Source organism: Panthera leo, chromosome A3 (genome assembly GCF_018350215.1).
Source record: "Panthera leo isolate Ple1 chromosome A3, P.leo_Ple1_pat1.1, whole genome shotgun sequence".
In the NCBI taxonomy this organism is placed as follows: domain Eukaryota; kingdom Metazoa; phylum Chordata; class Mammalia; order Carnivora; family Felidae; genus Panthera; species Panthera leo.
The window spans coordinates 112301577-112315503 of NC_056681.1; positions in this window are offsets into that span (position 1 = coordinate 112301577).

Genomic DNA, 13927 nt, shown 5'->3' on the forward strand with positions numbered 1-13927 from the left:
TTGCTTGTTCCTGCAGCACAGTCTAACCTATCCTAAGACTGCAGGCATTCTTTAAAGTTGATGGGAATTACTTAGAAGCTTATAATATCCCACAGTCAAAATATGTTTACTGGTATAACCCAAAGCACCGATGCTTTTGTTTTTTACTAAATGTTTTAGCATCTGCTAAGTTTAACAAGGGGAGAAGGTAGCCTCTTCTGTGCAAGCCACGCATAACCATATCTTAGAGGCTGCAGAAAGGACGTGTGAGCTGCTAAGCCCGTGCTCTAGGCCTCATGTCTTGTTCTTGAGCTGCACAGGAAGTTTCCAGTCAAATTTGCAACCTGGACTGCATGTGTCTGGTGGTGGTCTCCAGGCCGTTTGTGGCACTACATTAGGTGGAAGACACAGGTTGTCAAATGAATCATTTTTCAAATGTACCGAAGTAAAAAATGGCACTCGGTACATTGTTTTTTGAAAAGAAACAGTAAATAGGAGCTTTAAACCTGCTTACAGCATTTCAAGCCCGAGAAGTGTGGGAACATGGCATTTCCTTATAGCTAGACATCTATAACCCTTTTCTTAGGAGTAGTCCTTTCTGTAAAACTAGCCTTAGTTTCTCAATCCATTTTTCCAATACTAAACACGATATAATAGGTCCCAGACATCTGAGGACATAAGCATGTGCAGTTATAAGACAGATATGTATTTGAAGGGCATCTGGGTGGCTCAGTCAGTTAAGCGCCCGACTTCAGCTCAGGTTATGATCCCGCGGTCCGTGAGTTCGAGCCCCGCATCAGGCTCTGTGATGATAGCTTGGAGCCTAGAACCTGTTTCAGATTCTGTGTCTCCGTCTCTCTCTGACCCTCCCCCATTCATGTTCTGTCTCTCTCTGTCTCAAAAATAAATAAACATTTTTTTTAAAGATAAATATGAATTTGAAAACCCCTTTTCTCTGGGATACTGAGATTCCAAGGTCCTGTGCAGACATGACCCCTTTTACTGGAGTGGTGAATTTATAAACCAATTAGTAAGTTAGGTGATTGGCTGAATTTAGTGGTTGTTAATGGATTCATTACCAATTAATCTAGACAAAATGATCAAATCACTTGTTTATTTCAGGCTTAGTAGCAATAAAAAGTCTATTACTCCTTTAAAAAAACATGGTACATATAAGCACCCCTACATTCAGTAACTAAATTGGGCACAATTATGTATTTCAGGGTCTGTCTCCAGCTGCCTTGGCATCTGTTCCAACTCCCTGCCTTCCCCTTCCCCTCAAATCTTTGAGTTCTTTGGGTAGAGGTAGGTCTCAGCAATGCCAAATCCTGCATTCACTTTTAGAAACTGTAACAGCAGGAGCTCGCTGAATTTCACCTTCAGGGGTGTCATAGACTTTTGCAGCTTCTCAGGTCTGCTCATCATCTCCTCTGCGGGGCCCTTGCTTAGACTGCCTGGGAAAGCTCCAGAAAGGAAGTGTTTAATCCTAGCACACAACCAGAGTAATGAAAGCTACTCTATTATTGTTTAAATACCTCAGTGATTCAAATTAAAACCACAGAAGGTCCGGCTGTATTAATAGGTATTGTACAACAAAGAGTTTAAAGAAAAAGCCTCCAACCAAAGTCTAAAGTAGGACACAATCTGAAACAGCCTAGCACAGTGGTTCTCGAGGGTAGGAAAGGACTAGATCAGTCTTCCTGGATTCTAACCACTTCAATAAAAAGAAACCTATGTTGGGGTACCTGGGTGGCTTAGTCAGTTAAGCATCCAACTTCGGCCTAGGTCATGGGTCAGAGCCCTGTGTCCGGCTCTGTGCTGACAGCTCAGAGCTGGAGCCTGCTACAGATTCTGTGTCTCCCTCGCTCTCTGCCCCTCCCCCGCTCACACTCTGTCTCTCTCTCTCTCTCTCTCTCTCTCTCTCTCTCCCTCTCTCTCTCTCTCAAAAATAAATAACAAAAAAAATTTTAGGGGGCCTGCGTGGCTCAGTCGATTAAACATCCAACTTCAGCTCAGGTCATGATCTTGTGGTTTGTGAGTTCAAGCTCTGCATCAGGTTCTGTGCTGACAGCTCAGAGCCTGGACTCTGATATCATCAGTCTCTCCTCAGGGTCCTGGGGCAGCTCTTTCTGCCCATGGGTCCTGTCCCATTGCTTTAATAAAATCACCTTTTTTGCACCAAAGACGTCTTAAGAATTCTTTCTTGGCCATTGGCTCCGAACTCCTATCAACTCCAAACCTCATCAGGTTTCCTTTTGGAAATTTATCTCTGTCCCCATTAGTGATTCACCTTCTTTTCTCAGGTGGTTTTCCAAGTTTCCAGCAGACAAAGAATAGCATTAAAGACTCAATTAGACAATTAAGGCCAGAAATACCGTAGTTGTTAAAGACTGGGGATGTGTGTACTAAGAAGGAAACAACCAACCCAACACAATTCTGTGACTTCACAGAAAAGCCAAGCCTTTGGAACTCCAACACTCCTCACCCTACCATTGTCTCAAGCACACAGAGGATTTGATTCAAGTCAGCAAAGTTACACTGAGTGCTGACTACATATACTTACACTATTTCTCTCACTCTTCCTTCTCAATTTACCAGCAAAAGTCTACCCAAAATAATATGTGCAGTAATAAGTTTCAATATATTACCTACACACACATACACCCCAAAATGGTGCATGCTAAAAAACTTCACACTCCCACTATTAAAAATGCTATATATTGTATTTTTGTGTGTGCCAGTCCGTTTAGCAGCAAATGAAGGTACATTTAGAAAAGAATTAGGCTGGATTTCATAGGGACTTTTTCAATCGAGTAGAAAGGTACATTGTCACTGGATGCTCATCTGATTTCCGAGTTCTGTGTGCTGTAGTTAGCTAAGATTTTAAATCAACAATGATAACTACAAGGAACCCCTGATAATAATGGCAGCATATGTTACAGGTCATCTCACTCTGCGTGCAAAAGCCATCTTGTGGGAGATGAAACACAATATTGTAATTAGAATTAGATGGATTCAATAAATATTAAGCAGTAAAAAGTATTATTCGTTTAGCCATTTCCTTCTCAGCAGAACCTGCAATTCAGGCTCATCCTAATATCTGACCCATGAAATTAAGATGATAAGGAGTTACTTCGAGAGAAGATGGAGAGAATTTAACAGTCATGGCTTTTTGAAATTCCAAGATGCTTTTTTGCAAATGCAAGTTGATGCTGTCCACCCCTCCCCACCTCAGTGATAAACAAGATAAGTGATAACGGGCAGAGGGGCAAATGAATGCATTTCAATGAGTCCGGTTTATAATTCTATGAGTTACATGTTTCATTTTGATAGAATCAGGCTTTAAGATCATGTGTTCCAGATAATCCCAACAAGCACAAATTTTAAACTATTTTGCCTAAATTTCCTGGTGATTTGCAACCTGTTTCACCAATTGGAGTGTTTCTGTGAACTGACTTGACGAATCTGGTCTGGTCAATTCAGTGCAGGCCCCTCCCTGGGCCACCCCCTGCTTTTTCCTTTTATAAAGGACTTCTCACCCTCCATCCCAAGCAAAGCAACTGCAATAAACTCTCTCTCTGATCAAGCCCATCTAGTCCTCTGCCAGGCTCAATTCTGCCTCCAGGCAGCCTGAAGCAGCAGCAAGTGGGCCAGACTAGCTCTCTGCTGGCTAATCTGATAAACTAATCTGACAGAGATGAATGTTTTTAGGGAGATTGCCAGTTTTGCCTTTTGGAAAAGGGATGCTAAAAGCAGCTCAGATATCAGAAAATGATCAGGTTTGGATATTCGAATTACTTAGATCCCTTCTCATTGAAAAGGTGGCCTTATATGACTCTCCTGTGTTCTTTAAACACTTTTCAATTAATAATAATGACACCAATAATAATAATAGTGACAATTCATAGCTCTATTTTTTTTTTTAACTTCACCAAAACTAGGCATTGTGCATATTCCCTAAACTGGTAGTCAACGTCTAATCCAGCTTTCTAGAATTTGGCTGATAGAAAGAAAGAAGCTGTTATTAACCTGATAAATCACCAGATTTTTTTCCCAAGGTTTGGTTTAGGAAATTGCTTCCATCTGTGAGGGGCAAACTTATTCCCTCCTAGAAAATTCTCCCTTCTTCTAAAATACTAAAAGCATCCCTAGAGTACTTTAAGGACAGTTGGCCTCAGGATTTCTAATGGTTTTCTGTTTAAGCTCTAACTCTCTTCAGGAGGCCCTAGGGCCTGGTGCACTTGTGACTTACAGCCTCACTAGTCATCATTCCACCTGCTCAAACCCAGGCAAGTGCAGGCACTTCTCACCCTGCTTATCAGCCCTTCTGGCCCTCTTTGTTGTAGGGCCTTGGTGTATGTGTTCAGAAGATAACAGTTTATGGATATATGCAGGTCCCCAGTGTCTGATGAGGCATCACACAAGACCAAAATAGCTAAAAAATCTGGAGCAGGTGAACAAAGGTAAAGTCCAGGTTCAAAAGAAAAGAGTATGTCAAGGGAGAGACAGGGATTTCAGCCTGAGTCAAGACTGAATCACAAATCAACAGGTAACCAGGGATCATGAAGAAATGAAAGCCAGATGAGACCATGGGCTCAAGGACATGGGGAAAGATGGGCATGAGGGTAAGAACACCTGGCCTTTCATTTCTTTCCACTCTGGGTCTCAATTTCCCTTCTACAAAATGAGGTTTTGAAGTGCAATTACTTCAACAATTTAGATACTATGAGTCTATGAAGGCCACACAGTCATAACCAGAAACTTTGCACTACTGAGGAACCAGAGCAGGACAATGAGTTGGAGCCAATTAAGTAGTCAGATTGAATACAGAGAAAACAACACTTCAAAACCAAGAAAAATCTGCCCCCGAAAGAAAATGTCTCATCTGAGTCCTGTTACCTGAATCCTTCCATACCCTCCACTAGGCATTATAGAAAATCCTAGAAATAAAAATCATGCTCCCTTCCCTCTAGGAGGTTGGATCTTTGATGGAAAGAGAAGGTTCACTTGTATATGACTAGATAACAAGATCATACATATTATAATTCAGAAAAGCAATAACTGAAATGGCAAAAGAGTCAGTTGCATTCATAGGAGAGAGCCCAGGGCTTCTCTGAATATGGCGGCTAGGCCCACATGGTCCATCTGCTCTAGATGGGTTGCTTTCCAAGGATGCCCAGCAGGTGCTCACTCCCAATCTTAGCAAAGTCAAGTAGAAGCTTGGGTTTGTTTGGCATTTTCCACTGCCAGAAGCTTAAAGTCCTTTTATCATCCTTTGTAGCCCCTGCTAGTCTCGAAATACACTGTATTGAGTAAATCGTATTTGAAAAAAATCTAAGCCAGACTTTAGTCTCAGGTATTATGTCTGCACAACAGCAAGATACCATTAGGGAAACACCTTAGGTCTAGGTCAGAACTGGGTCCTGTACAGTCGAAGGCAATCATTACCATAGACTTAGACATTTATCCCTCCACTACATTTAATCAACAAACTATTGAGAGTATACTCCACTAAGAGTGGGAACAAGCAGAAGCCGAAGTTCACATTTCAGGCAGGATTGAGAGCTGAGAGGCCAGAGATAGAGTCTGGTTCTTCTAGTGGGCAGATGGAGCTCTGAGGAGGGATAATGTCTATTGTCCACTTGGCTTTGATCCTAAGCCTGCCGTGCTGATTACGACGACAAGACTGTCAGAGGCCTGCAAATTAATTCTGCTCCTGACTGGCTTGGAAAAAAACCCTCAGATTTCCTGACATCAGTTCAATGGGGAGAGTTTTGCTTTTCTTCCTCTTCATGGCATCCCCGTCTTAAGGCAAATAAGAAGTTATTCCCTGGTGCAAAAGGCAACAAAACCCTAGTATCACAAATACATACAGAACTAACTATTCCAGTTACTTTTTAAGTTCATCGTATTTCTGTCAATTCAAGATCCCATTCGGAATCCTGGAAAACATCTCCACTGGAAACCAAATCAGCTTTCACAAACTGCCTCCTTGCAAGCTTGTCAGCCACAACATACGACAAGGAAGTTTTTAGAAAGGATTTCTTTTACTTAGCTTTTGAACCAAGCAAGAAATTTCATATCATGAAACCAAAAAATCATGTTGGTTTAAAGTTAATAGTGCTTTACAATAAGCAATCCCCAGCATCATTTAGAGCTGTCTGGGTTAAAGAATTTTCCATTTTGAGGGTCTGCCATCTATTGAATACCTCTTTCCCAATACGTCCATGATACTGCCTTCAGAAGAGGATAATAATCTCATATAGTATGCTTTCTCTTAGCTGCAAGTGTGGCCATTGTCAGCTACCTGCTTTCTGCTGGTCTGGAGCTTTCTACCAATAAGTTGTACCTTTTGTTTCTTGTTGGAGCCACCGGTCCTCTGATCCAATGGTTTTGCATATCATAAAGAGAGGTTTACAGCTCTTCTCATTCCTGTCCACCCCCACCCCCACCCCCGCAAAATCCTGGGCATTGAAAATTGGTATTGAGAGTCTGGGGACTTCCTGTCCAACCTTTGGTTAGGCAATGTCATAAACTGCATCCACCCTATTTGAAGTTAGCCAATGCCTTTAATTCCACACAAGATACAGTCACTGAATTCTTACAACTGTACTAGAGATGGCAAAGGTGCCATCTATTCCACTATTCTTGTTGGAGAACTTGCTCACCTCACAACTTCAGTATCATGGCATATCTCTTTCCCTACCATATCATGGCAAAGCTAATTAGAACTAGAAGTGATCACCTGACCCATGCTTAACCAACCAAATTCTTTCAGTGGGAACTTGGAACTGGGATACAGAGTCTCTAGCCAGTCTGTTCTGTTCTGGGTGCTTGAATGTGATGAGCATGTAGACCACTTTCTACATTCCAAGATTAAACAACTCTGAAGAGAAACAAGGAAATTGGTGGACACAGAGCTGAGATGCAATGCAAAGTGCAAGAGAAGGAGAAATCAACCTTAACTAAGTTCTTAACTTTTGGCTTATACTACACACTCAATGTGGGTCACCTAGAAGGTTGTATTCATTGCAGTCTTTCAAGCACACAGGCTAACAGAAGATTTATTCTGACATATGCTTTCCAGATCACTGAGACAGGGAAAGGAAAGGTAGAAAATTGCACACCAGTTCTAGTTTCCAGCTCAAAGTGACAATGTCACATCTTACATTTCATTAGCAATACCAAGTCACATAGCTCTAACTTCAAAGGGTGTGAGAAAGCAAAACCCTACCATGTGCCCAAAGGAAGGAAAAATTGAATATGACTTCATGCCAACCTTAGGCTCTTTTCCTTCCAAATATAAATATATAACCGTCTTTTCTTGGCTTCCAGTTCATCTCTGAAATTGTTCTTACCATGGCCACTGGTGACTGATGTATTATTAAATTCAATTAACACTTTTCAGTACTTATTTTACTTTCCCTCTCGCTCTCTCTCATTTGCTGCTACACATTATTCCTTAACCTCATCATTTTCTCCAACTTTGGCTTTTAGTGGCATCACTGCACCCTTACCATCTTTTAATACATTATTTCTCCTTTCCCTTCTGCTTATTACATCCACATATCAAAGCTCTCCCTATGTCCCACTAAAATCTGCTTCTCATTCCTTATTGAATTATACCTCCATTTCCCAGTCACCCAAACCTAGGAGTCATATGTAGCTTCCTCCTTCCCTTCTTCTTACTGGTCTCCAAGTCCTCACTAAGACTTCTCACTTGGTTCACTACCATAGCCTCCAGCACTAGCTCTGGGTCTTATTCTATACAGACATGTAGGGTCTTCTTTCTAAACATAATTAGGCCATTCCCTTGCTCAAAAGCCTTCAATGGTTTCCATATGCCTTTAGGCCACAGTCAAAAATCTCTCTAGTGGTTTATAAGGTCTTCAAGATCTGGCCATGATTACTTTGCTAGTAATATTTATTGCCTTGTCACTCTCCAGCTCTATTACCCTCTGATGGCCCCTGATGATTCCAATCTCCATGTCTTGAGCATGTGGTACTTAATAGACATCTTTCCTTCTTATTTTTTGTCTGGTTAACTCCTTTGAGACTTACTTCATTTATCATTTCTTCCAGGAAGTCTTCTTTGATCCTCCTAGTCTTGATCAGGACTCCCTGCTAATTCTAAGAGCAACTTGACCTTACCTCAATCTTGATAGTCAGTAATCAGAATTATGTTTTTCTATTTAACATTTCATCTTTCTTCCCTACTCTCAGTTCCATAACAAAAGACTCAGTTTTGCTGATATTTGCATAGGGTCTAATACATTGCCTGACACATATTAGCCTAATAAATACCATTAAATGAACAAATTAACTAATGAAGTACCATCTTCTTATGACCACCAAATTCTAGAACTGTGGTCAGAGAGGCAGAAAGCAAGGAGGAAAAATATGGCTCATATATATATCATCTTAGGCTAATATATGTATATTTGGCTTATGTACTTACCTGCACAAGGTAATTACCCAGCAATGATGCCCTCTCCTGGATCTCTGGATGGCTGATGATGCACTTTGCCCTATTATGATACCTCTATTTGTTTTACCTTTGAGATTCAGTTTGAAGGACAAGTGACTTAACTTGTACTCACTGTTCATATTCCTTAGAATTATGTGTTCACTTGTTCTTGTAACCTAAATACATGTCTATTGAAGGCCTACTTGGAGGTGGGGGAGTGCTGGTTTCCCTGGTGATATAAGATTCCTGCCTTCAATAAGTTATAGCCTAAGCAGGAAACTAAGTTCTCAGCTGAATGAAAGGAGCTGTTAAGTTAGTATAAAGAAACACCATTACAGTATAGTAAAGAGCTTGACAGTTGAAGTCTGCATATCTCTCTGAGTCTCAGCTCTTACCTAATGTTACAGAACATGTGACCAGCATTTACCTCTTTTTTCTGTGACTTCCTCATTTGCAAAATGTGTAAATAATATTAAAAGATAAAAATTAGGTTATAGTAATGATAATTCTGACACAAATTTAATTGGTATAAAAATAATTTACACTAGTAGCTATCCTTTACTGCACAATCACTTAGGTGAGAGATAGTATAAATTTTAGTCTTGATTTTCTTTCTTACAACAACCCAATGTAGTGACATAATTTCTTTTTTAAATTTTTTTTAGCATTTATTCATTTTTTGAGAGGCAGAGAGAGACAGTATGAGTAGGAAAAAACCAGAGAGAGAGGGAGCCACAATCCGAAACAGGCTCCAGGCTCTGAGGTGTCAGCACAAAGCCTGACACAGGGCTTGAACTCATGAACAGTGAGATCATGACCTGAGTCAAAGTCAGATGCTTAACCAACTGAGCCACCCAGGTGCCCCACAAAATAATCTCTTTGACACGAATAGAGAAATAGTGGTTCAGAGAGGTTAAGTAACATACCCAATATCACACAGCTGGAGAATAGCAGAACCAAGATTTAAGCCCAAATTTGTATCCCCCAAAGACCAGGGTTTCTAACTATTAGACTATACTGCCTACTTTAAAACTCATATGCATGCAATTTATGTATTCAATTATTCCTATTGAAGCGCTCTGATGAAATAGAGCCCATGCTACCAGTAAAAGTGAGCATTTTGAAAGTTAACAATTAACCAAATTTTTCCATCTGTAAAATGAATGATTTTGATCACATTAAACAAGACATTGCATATCAAGCACTCTTCACAGTCCGTAAGACAGAGTGAGTATTTAAAAATGCTAGCTATCGTTACTGTTATTAGATTGTTACTAAGTTCCTTTCTCCATCAACTTCCTAGAATTCTGATACATTTCTTCCATACACAATTTTGTCAAAGAGCTATGGTAATACAGCATGAGATTCATCTCAGAAGAAACAAACCTATAAGGTGGGCATTTATTTATGGAAACCCTGAAGATAGAAGCAGCATTTTGGGACTCTAAGGAACTCATGTTCAGATGAGTAACCACAATTATCCAGGAAACTGGTATCATTTTGTGGGTGCTGAGGATCTGCTCCCAATTCTTTTAAGGAGCCTGGGATCAGAATTCATTCTATAGCTAATTTAGAGCACAAACATGCTCATGTTTTTTCCCCCCATGGACTCAAAACTACTGGAAGGGTAATTATGCATTCTGTTTATCTCTTGGGTGGAGGCCTATATCCTGGTGAGACTACCCTATTCAAAGAACACCAAAGAACTTTGAAAAATACCAGCTTCAAAATTTTCATTTGCTGAAAGCTGGTGGCCACCACTATCCTTCTTGTTTAATGAGCTCAGCCCATGGGCTACAATAAACCAATTGTTGTCTACTTGGAAAACCAGGTGGACAAGAAGTTAAGAATCCAGAGTAAGGTAAGGTAAGACTTTATGGCCTGACATGTATCAAAAGCTAGGGCATCTAGGATAAGTCATGATGAATGTTACAGCTGTGTAGGGAGAATCAGTAAAGTCAGGAGTTAAAACATCACTCAGGGATTCTTTCAAACACAAGTCTAGTGAATCCTCACCACATTGAGGGGAGAGGGCACAGGTGTGACTAACCCCAGTTTACAGATGAGGAAACTGAGCTTCAGAGGATTCAAGTGGCTTGCCAGAGGTTACAAACTTAGTAAGAGAATTAAGAGAAGGGAGACAGATAATTAAACGTGGACAACTATTGTTTTAGATTTTAAGACATACTTAAACAAAGTGACTTAAGAGAGCAATCAAGGGAGAGGTTAGGGTAACATTGGCTAGATGGAATATCTATCAGTTATGTACTGCTGCACAACAAATTACCACAAATTTAGCAGCCTAAAACAATACATATTTATTGTCTCAGTTTCTGTAGGCTGGGCACCTGGGTACAGCTTAGCTGGGTCCTCTTCTTAGAGAACCATCCTCTTCAGGATGTCAGCTAGACTGTATTCTCATCTCAGTCGGGGGGATAATCCACTTCCAAACTCACTCAGGTTGCTGGCAGAATTCACTTTCTTGCAGCTGTAAAACTGAGGGTCAGGCTTCTTGTTGGCCACTGGAGGGGAGCCTAAGTTCCTTACCACATGGGCTTTCCCAACATGGTTGCTTGATTCATCAAGTCAATAAGTCAATAAGGAAATTCTCAAGCAAGACAGATTCTTACACAATGTCACATATTTGTGTGAGTCATACTCTTTTACCTTTGCCATATTATATTGGTTAGAAGTAAGTCACAGGTCTATCCATAATCAGAGGTGTGAACATTAGCAAGCAAGAATCATGGAAGCCATCTTAGTCTTAAAGATTCTATCTAGTAATTTTACATAGCTTCAATCTAAGTAAAATGTACTAACCTAAGCAGGGTTCTACAATTCATGCAAAAAACTGACACGTCTGATAAGACAGAAATCTGTTATTTGTTGCCACATACACAACCAAACCATTAAAGACAGTCCTTTGACACATTCATTTATTCACATGTTTTTCATTTTCTTGCAGGCTATGCTGAGATTAGGAACATCCTGAAGGATGTTCTGTGGTAATATCAGCACTATGATCACCTTTTACTTTTGCTCTTGTAGAATTTTGCTGATTTCACCATTTCAATCAAACTCAGATAGAATGTTGGTTCCACAGCACTAGCCCTCCTCTAGAATTATGCTGTAAAACAAACTTCGAAATTCTAATTTCTAAATCATCTTAGAATTTTACATACCAACCAGTGTATTTAGATTATGGTAGCTTCATAACAATCTGACTATACAATGGTTATTTCCTTTTTTAATCTCAACATAAATCAACTTTATGTGCTAACATATAGGCTTCTAAGATGACAATCCTATGTAGTAACTAAAGCTCACAAGGTCATGTAGAGCTCTGAAACTGAGGGACTCCTTAGCCTAATGTCTACTATTCTGTTATCACCCTCAGATAATTTGGTAATTCAATTATTTTAATGGTATACCAAAGTACTTTGAATCTCCAAGGAAAGATTTTTATTCCAATAAATGCATTCTGAAGAATATTTCTTTGACAAAAATAGATTTTAAACGGGAATTTGGGCTTTTAAAAATATCACTACATTGATTTTCTTCCAATTTCCTAGGTACAGAAATAATAATGGTCAAGATATTGAGAATTTAAGGGAGAAAGCCTAAGATTTGGGATTATATCAGCCCTAAGATCTACCCCCAAATTTTCTGAATATGTTCAGTTTCCTTTTTTGTGATATTTGGATAATACCTTCCATAGGATTTTTATGAGAAGTTAGGAGATTTTCATGAGAATTTAATGTTATAAATACAACAAATATAATAAAAAATAAATACAGAAATAATAACAAATATAACAATAACAAATATATAAAGTATGTAAGACTTTGGTGCCACCTAAAATTTTTTCAAAACATAATTATGGCTTTTCATAACTTGAAGCTGAACAGGACTAGCCAGGAAGACCTGCATCTGAAGATGGGGTTTTTTCTATTCAACTGCTTGTTATCCTCAACTCCAACTGGCAATTTCTGACTCTCTCATAACTGGCCTCGCTACATCCTTGACTAGATTCCTCTTTCTCCCACCTTTCATGATTTCTGGTAAGCCTTCCCACCACTATTCACCCTTCTCTCTACTCACACTAAATACAGTAAAACCTTGGATGGCAAGTAACTTGTTCTGTAAGTGTTCTGCAAGACGAGCAAACATTTCTAATAAATTTTAACTTGATAAACGAGTAATGTCTTGCAATTTGAGTAGTACATGATGATGAATGTCACATGACCACAACTGAGCCAATGGTTCTTCTCTCTCTCTCTCTTGCTGTGGGATTGTGGGTGATCATCTCCCATGCTTGGAGGCTCAATCTCAGGTCATAGCATTTGACAGAAATCAGTTATTTTTTAGGATGCTGGAAGGTGCCCACAACTGGCACTAGTGTATTTTTTGTCACTTCAAAACACCTATGGACTGTCCTTTGCTTTTCCATACAAGAATAAGGAATGCTTGGCTTCATTCTAGGTCAGACTGCATGTAGATATAGACCCTTTTCTCTGCTGCCTTATTGCCAGTTACATTAAATACAGTATATGACAAGAGTTTATACATACTGTACTATAGTCAACATCCATGCAAACATAAACAATGGCCCCCATGCAGAAAAAAGATTCCATTGAGCCAAGAGATGGCAGTGATTCTGTTAGTGATAGTGAAAGACATCATACACAATAACCCTCCTTTCTCTTGTCTCCCTCACACCAGCCATGAAGGTTTTCAAAGGTAAATGCAGGTTAACTTGTTTTTCTTTCTATTTTGGTTTTAAATTGTATTTGTAAAAATTTATACATTTGTATTAATCTGTTTTTCTTTATATTTAGTATTTTTATTATTTTGTATTATAGTATTGTAATCATTTTTTTTATTTTTATTTTTTAATACTTCTTTATTTTTGAGAGAGACAGAGCGTGAGCAGGGGAGGGGCAGAGAGAGAGGGAGACACAGAATCCAAAGCAGGCTCCAGGCTCTGAGCTGTCAGCACAGAGCCCAACGCGGGGCTCAAATTCACAAACCATGAGATCATGACCTGAGCTGAAGTCAGACGCTCAACAGACTGAGCCACCCAGGTGCCCCTGTAATCATTTTTATATGAATATTTTTGGGTTGTGGAATGAGTCATCTGACTTTCCACTGTGTCTTATGGTGAAATTCATTTTGATATACAAACGCTCTGGATTACAAGCATGTTTCCAGAGCAAATTATACTTGCAAACCAAGGTTTTACTGTATACCCAAGGGAAATTTTTCTCACCTGGCCTCAATCATGCTCAGTTGGAAAGCCCTCTGCTACCCCCATCAGTCTTTGTGAGACAATGCACACAATGTCCAGAGAAAGTTTGCTCCCTCCCAATAAACCATAAAAAGTTGGTTTGTGCTGGGTTCCAGTAGAAGGAAAATTAATCTAACCCTCACAGTATCAAAAATAAAGAAAAGCTGTTGTATTTTACAAATTTTTATGGGTCA